We start from the raw sequence: 6,694 nt of genomic DNA on the forward strand, positions 1-6,694 counted from the left end.
CCCCGGACCCCCGGACCCCCGACCCCCGGTCCCGGGGCACGTGCGGGGCTCCCCGGCCCGCGCCGGCCGCTCCTGCCGGGGGGTGACGGGAGCGGGAAGCGGCCGCTGACCCGGGAAGGGGAAGTGTCGCCGGGGCCGGTGCCGGGCCGGGACCGGGGGTCCCGCCGCCGCCTTCCGGCCATTGACAGCCCCTGGCCGGCGGCTTCCTGCGCCCGGGACCCGCGGGCGCCTTCCCACGGCGCCGCTCCCACGGGGCACCGGCACCGCGCTGCCCCGGCAGGGGCACCCCAAAAATCACAGCGCGCTGGAGCCCCCGGCGTGGGCACCCCGGAGGTCATGGCACCCCCGAGCCCCCGGCGTGGGCACCCCAAAAAGCCAGGGCTCTCTGGCAGGCCGGGCACCCCGGGGCCCGCAGCGCCCTGCCCGGCTCCCCGCGGGCGCTGCCGGGGGGCACCGACCCCTGTGTGCGGCCGCGCCCCCCGCGTGGGCCCGGGGAGCGCGGGGAGGGCCCGGGGCCGGCGCAGAGAAAGGGGTCGTGGCCGCCCCCCCGCTGGCGGCCCCCGGGGTCCCGCTGCCTTTCAATGGCCCGCCCCGCTTCAAAGGGGCCCCCGGAGCCGCAGCAACGCCCCGGCCCCCTCCCCACCCTCGCTCCCCGCAGACACGGCGAGGACAGCTCTGCCCTCCTCCGCCACCCACCCCGCTCCTCGGGGCTCGCTGCCATCGCCACCCACCCTCCGGCACGCAGCGGGACGGGACCCACCGGGACCGAGCCCCGAGGGCACCTGCGGCCGGGCGGCCGCGGGGAGAGGCGGCGGTGGAGGGCACGGCGGTGCCGGGGGGCCGCGTCCGGCCCCTCGGCCATGGAGGAACAATGATCCCTTGGTGCCGGGCTGGAGGACAAAACGAGCCCCGCGCTGGAATGCCAGTGCCTCAGCAAATTATTGAAACAAAAATAACATTTCTTTGTACAATAATCCTGGGGCGGGGAGGGTCCGGGCAGCGCTGCCAGGGGCCCAGAACTGGTATTTTTCCACTGCTTTCCTCTTTTTTTTTTTTTCTCCTTATTTTTTTACCCCCTTTTTTTTTTTCGCCCCCCTCCCAGAACTCCCACCATTGTTCCTTCCCCCACTCCCTTCCCACTCCTCCCACGCTCGGCACCGCATGAGCGGGGCTCCCTTGTTCCCGCTCGCCCAACGCGTCCATGGGCCGGGAGCCCGGGCCGGCCGCCCAGCGCCTTCGCTCCCCAGCTGCCGGGGGCTGGCCGGGGGCCAGCGGAGCCGCAGCGGAGCCATAGCGACCGGCCCCGCTCCCCCAGCAACGGAGCCCACCCCCGCTGCCGGCAGACCCCCCGCCCCAGCCCGGGACGGGGCTCCAGGCCCCGCAGCCCCCCCGGGCTCCCCAGCGCTTCGTTCCCAGCAGGTTCAGGGGCTGCTCCTGCAGCAGCCCGAGGTGCCGAGTGCTGGCACGGGCCGGGCTGGGGGTCCTGCCTCTGTCCCCCCACCACAACAGGTCGAGGCCGACCCCGCCAAGCGCGGATTTGCGCCTTGCAGCAGCCTCGGCGTTCCCTTGCCACGTTTTCCTTCCTCCACAGTTGGGTTTTTTCCCCTCGTGTAACACAATCCCAAGCCCTGGCCCTTCATTATATCCCTGCTGGCAGCTCCTCATCCTCCTCCCTCTCGCTGTGCCATCGCCCTGCCGGCGCTGCGTGCCCAAGGTCGGCCCCACGCCTGCAAGGGAGGGGGCAGGGGGCAGTTTTGGGGGTCGTGCCCGGCGCTGGAGGTGCAGCAGCTGCCCTGGGAGAGGGACCAGCGCCATCGGAGCGTGGCGAGGACAAATTATTCTAATGAGCTTCCTCCTGGTAAATGAGCCACGAGCGCTGAAAGGTGCCCAGGGAAAAAACCCACGAGGGAAAAATCCACAGGGGAAAAAACCCATGGGGAAAAAAACCACGAGGGAAAAAACCCCACCGTGCTGCCATCAGTTTCCAGCATCCCTAAAACCTGGCCAGGGCCTTCCCACGCCTGCGTGACCCCAGATTAGGGGCAGTTTGTGCAAGATGCGATGCAAAGTGACTTTTCCCAAGTGTGACCTGAGTCATCAGCGGATCACCGAGCCCAGGGCTCCTCCCGAGCCTGCAGCCGGCTGCGTTTGCCACCGGGGGGACCGGGGATGCTCCCGGTGCGGCGGGGCCGATAAGGAGGCGGCGGCGGCAGGAGCCCGGCCGGCTCTGGCACAGCAAACGCAGCCAGTAAATTTCCACTGGGGCAGCTCCGAGTTAATGAGCTCAATGCGTGACCCCGGGCAGCGCCGGAGCTGCCAGCGGTTGGGAGGAATTCCCCAGGAAAGCTGGGAGGGGATGGGGACCCTTCCCGTGCGAGCCGCTCAGCGCCCCGGGGGAGCTCAGAGGGTGAAGGGGGCCTGGGGTGCAGAGCTGGGCTCAGAAGCCACATCTGAAACTAAAACTGGACGATTTGGGGATTTGCAAGAGCCTGGGCTCAGCTCCTGCTCCATGGCCGAGTCCCTCCGGTGTCAGCTGCAAGGACAAGGACACCTTTTAAAAAACAAACCAAAACGTTGTAAAAGGTTATTTGACCCCTGGCCGATTGTCACCTTCTCCGCAGCGCGCTGTTTCGGAGGGACAATCCCGAATGCAGCACTTTTCCCAAGGGAACACGTTATGGGCACAGGGGATGCAGGGCCAGCAGCTGCGGCCTCCAGCCCTGGGTTTGTGCTGCTCCCCCTGCTCCAGGAGGGAGGCAGCACCAACACAGCCGCTGCTCCAAAGCCAGTGCACTCCTGGGGAGTTTCACCCTTGGTTTTATTTTGGCTGCTCCATCCAGTCCCAGGGATGCTGCTGAAGGCAGGCCCAGAGCAGCCGCCGGTGACAGCAAGGGACACTCCTGGCAGCACGGGACACTCCCGGCAGCAAGGGACACCTCCTGACAGCAAGGGACACCTGACAGCAAGGGACACTCCCGACAGCAAGGGACACTCCTGGCAGCACGGGACCCTCCCGGCAGCAAGGGACACCTCCTGACAGCAAGGGACACCTGACAGCAAGGGACACTCCCGACAGCAAGGGACACTCCTGGCAGCACGGGACCCTCCCGGCAGCAAGGGACACCTCCTGACAGCAAGGGACACCTGACAGCAAGGGACACTCCCGACAGCAAGGGACACTCCTGGCAGCACGGGACCCTCCCGGCAGCAAGGGACACCTCCTGACAGCAAGGGACACCTGACAGCAAGGGACACTCCCGACAGCAAGGGACACTCCTGGCAGCACGGGACCCTCCCGGCAGCAAGGGACACCTCCTGACAGCAAGGGACACCTGACAGCAAGGGACACTCCCGACAGCAAGGGACACTCCTGGCAGCACGGGACCCTCCCGGCAGCAAGGGACACCTCCTGACAGCAAGGGACACCTGACAGCAAGGGACACTCCCGACAGCAAGGGACACTCCTGGCAGCACGGGACCCTCCCGGCAGCAAGGGACACCTCCTGACAGCAAGGGACACCTGACAGCAAGGGACACTCCCGACAGCAAGGGACACTCCTGGCAGCACGGGACCCTCCCGGCAGCAAGGGACACCTCCTGACAGCAAGGGACACCTGACAGCAAGGGACACTCCCGACAGCAAGGGACACTCCTGGCAGCACGGGACCCTCCCGGCAGCAAGGGACACCTCCTGACAGCAAGGGACACCTGACAGCAAGGGACACTCCCGACAGCAAGGGACACTCCTGGCAGCACGGGACCCTCCCGGCAGCAAGGGACACCTCCTGACAGCAAGGGACACCTGACAGCAAGGGACACTCCCGACAGCAAGGGACACTCCTGGCAGCAAGGGACACTCCTGCCACAGCCCGGGCCCGTCTGCACCCCGAGCTTTTCTGGGGTGGTCCAGCCAGGTGGGAGGAGGTGAGAGCTCCAGCAGGGCCCGTGCCAGGCTCTTCCCCAGCCCTGCTCCGGCAGCACCCCCGGGCTGAGCCTGTCCTGCAGCACCCCTGGGTGCACCCCGAGCACCCCGGCGCCTCCTCCAGAGCAGCTTTTCCTCCAGGAAGCCCCGGGGGCAGGGCTGGAGGCTGAGCCAGCGCCGCGTTCCCCGCTCCAGGCACCTCTTCCCTCTCCTCTTTCTTACCTAGTCCCTGCTCTGACACTGAGCTCGCTCAAGTGACCCGGTTCCTTCCCGTTTCCTGCTTCCAAGCTCCACGCCAGCCATTTATCACCTTTCCCTTTTGAGTCTCCTTGCAGGGAGAAGCACTGAAAAGAAATCCACAACCTTATTGTCTGCTTGTTTTCCAATACAGTGAATTTATTATATGTTGCAAAATCAGCATTCAGCTTTTTTAGTGTACAAAAAAAGGACACTAGCTCTTAAGAAAAAAGATTAGGAAAGCTGAAGACTATGCTGCCTTGAAATTGTAACATTTTGGCAAAGTGAAAAGCTCTTTTGTAAACTCCAACTCCATGGCTCAATATAGTTTTTATCCACAGTACAATATTACAAAGTAAAACACAGTATCAATAAGTTAAGATCATACTTAAATCACCTAGAACTGGTTTCTATTAACCCAAAAAGCACAAAATTTTGCCTAAGCTTCGTCGTCTCTAAAAAGAAAAAAAAAAAAAAGGAAAAAAAAAAGGCAGATTCGACTACAAGTCTTTAACACAGTCCAAAAGAAAAGTGAAGCAGGAAGTTGGTGGATGCTAATTGGGTCTCACAGTTTGGATAATTAATTAAATATTTTCAGGGTTTTTTTTATATTCAAATTTTTTAGAAGTTCCAGAATATACATGTAAATGTACACAATACATCTTTGTATACAACTCTGTTTGCAAAAATATCTTATAGCAGATGTATAAAGATTGAGATCCATCTCTATCCCCCCCCTCCCCAAGCAACAACAACAAAAAAAACCCCTCCTTTCAAAATCTTAAGGATCAGGAGAAGTGTTTCCATGGAAGAATTTACTCATCCTGGCTTTGGAGCTGCTGCCTCTTCTGCCATCCCGAGTTCCGCCTCCTCCGCAGTCGCAACGAAGCCCCCACCAAGCACTGGGGAAATTCAGATTTTCCACCCCAAAATCCCAGCCTTGGGCAGGGCCGGGCTGTGCAGTGACAATCCCAGAGCAGGGCTGAAGATTTGGGATGTGCCAGGTCCCCCTATCCCTTCCCACTGAGGATTTGGGATGTGCCAGATCCCCTCATCCCCTCCTGGACCCCCAGATTTGGGCTGAGGATTTGGGATGTGCCAGGTCCCCTGGTCCCCTCCCAGATCCCAAATGGGGCTGAAGATTTGGGATGTGCCAGGTCCCCAGATTGGGGGATTTGGGACAGGCCAGGTCCCCTCATCCTCTCCCAGAGTGGGGCTGAGGATTTGGGACGTGCCAGTCCTCTCATCCCCTCCTGGATCCCCAGACTGGGGCTGAGGATTTGGGACAGGCCAGTCCCCTCATCCCTTCCCACTGAGGATTTGGGACAGGCCCGTCCCCCCATCCCTCCCAGCCCCCCTGGCTCCGCTCCAGGCCGGAATTCCCAGCTGTGATTCCTGGAGCACCAGGACTCCCAGCCCCACCTCCCTGCCCCCAGAAGTGCCGTGGTTCTCCAGGAGCACCAGAGGCAGGAGGTGCTGCCCCAGGGCTCCCCGGAGCAAAGCACTCCTGACCCCGGGGATCCCAGCAGGAATGCCCGGGGGGTTCTGGGGTGCTCCCCCTGTGCTCCTGGGGCACGAGGAGCCTTCTCCACCCTCCTCCTCCACAGGTTTGGGGCTGAGGACAGTGGAGGACTGGTGGCATCCCGAGGGCCACCATGTCACCCTGGCTGTCACCTTTCCCTTGGAGAAGGGGATGGCAAAGCCCTGCTGAGCACTGGATGCACAGGGAGAGACCCCAGAATAAAGTGACAAAGCAAAAGCAGTGGCCCTGGCTGTGTGACAACAACGAAATTATAATATAATAATAATAATTAGTAATTTTATCTCCTATTTTTAATACAGCAGATGGACCCACGTTTTGTTTGGGGCAAGGGAAAAAAAACCAACCCAAACTCAAAATAACTCCTTGTTGTAAGAAGTGTTTCCCTCCTGAACTCTGCCATTCCTCTCCTTGAAAGGGTGAAAGGCTCTTCAGTGCAACCTCCAAGGGAAGGAGACTCCACAGGGAAGGAATCCTTTACTTTGAGATAAACGGAAGCGGGGAGAAGTCAAATCCCACAGGCTGGCAGGATTAAAAAGGGGAGAGGGGAGAGAAAGAAAGGAACAGCAGAGTTAAAGGACACCTTTGTGCTTTTTGGAGTGTTTCTCACACCCTGGCCATACTCTGAAACGTTCCCTTCAATCCAAAGGAAAGAATTAAATTAAAAAATCAGGAAGCAGGACTGCAGGGAGAAGCTGGCTGAGATAAAGCACACCAGTGGAAGGGATCTGCGTGGGAAAACAGCACCTTACTGCTCTCACAAGGATTTGCTGCTGCCTTGCAAAGACACACAGACACAGACACAAAAAAAAATAAAAATACCCCAGGAGAAAGCAGAGCACCCCCACCCCCTCCTCTCATGGATCAAGGAATAAAGTCACTCCTCGGGTGACTCCTGGGTCAGTTTTAGCAGTACTGCAAGGAAAGGGTCCCAAGCACTTGGCCTAAAAGGAAAAGGGAGGCACAGTTTTACAAAAAAGATGCTTTTTTTTTCC

The sequence above is a fragment of the Passer montanus genome, unplaced genomic scaffold, assembly GCF_014805655.1.
Source record: "Passer montanus isolate IOZ18808 unplaced genomic scaffold, ASM1480565v1 scaffold156, whole genome shotgun sequence".
Taxonomy (NCBI): Eukaryota; Metazoa; Chordata; class Aves; order Passeriformes; family Passeridae; genus Passer; species Passer montanus.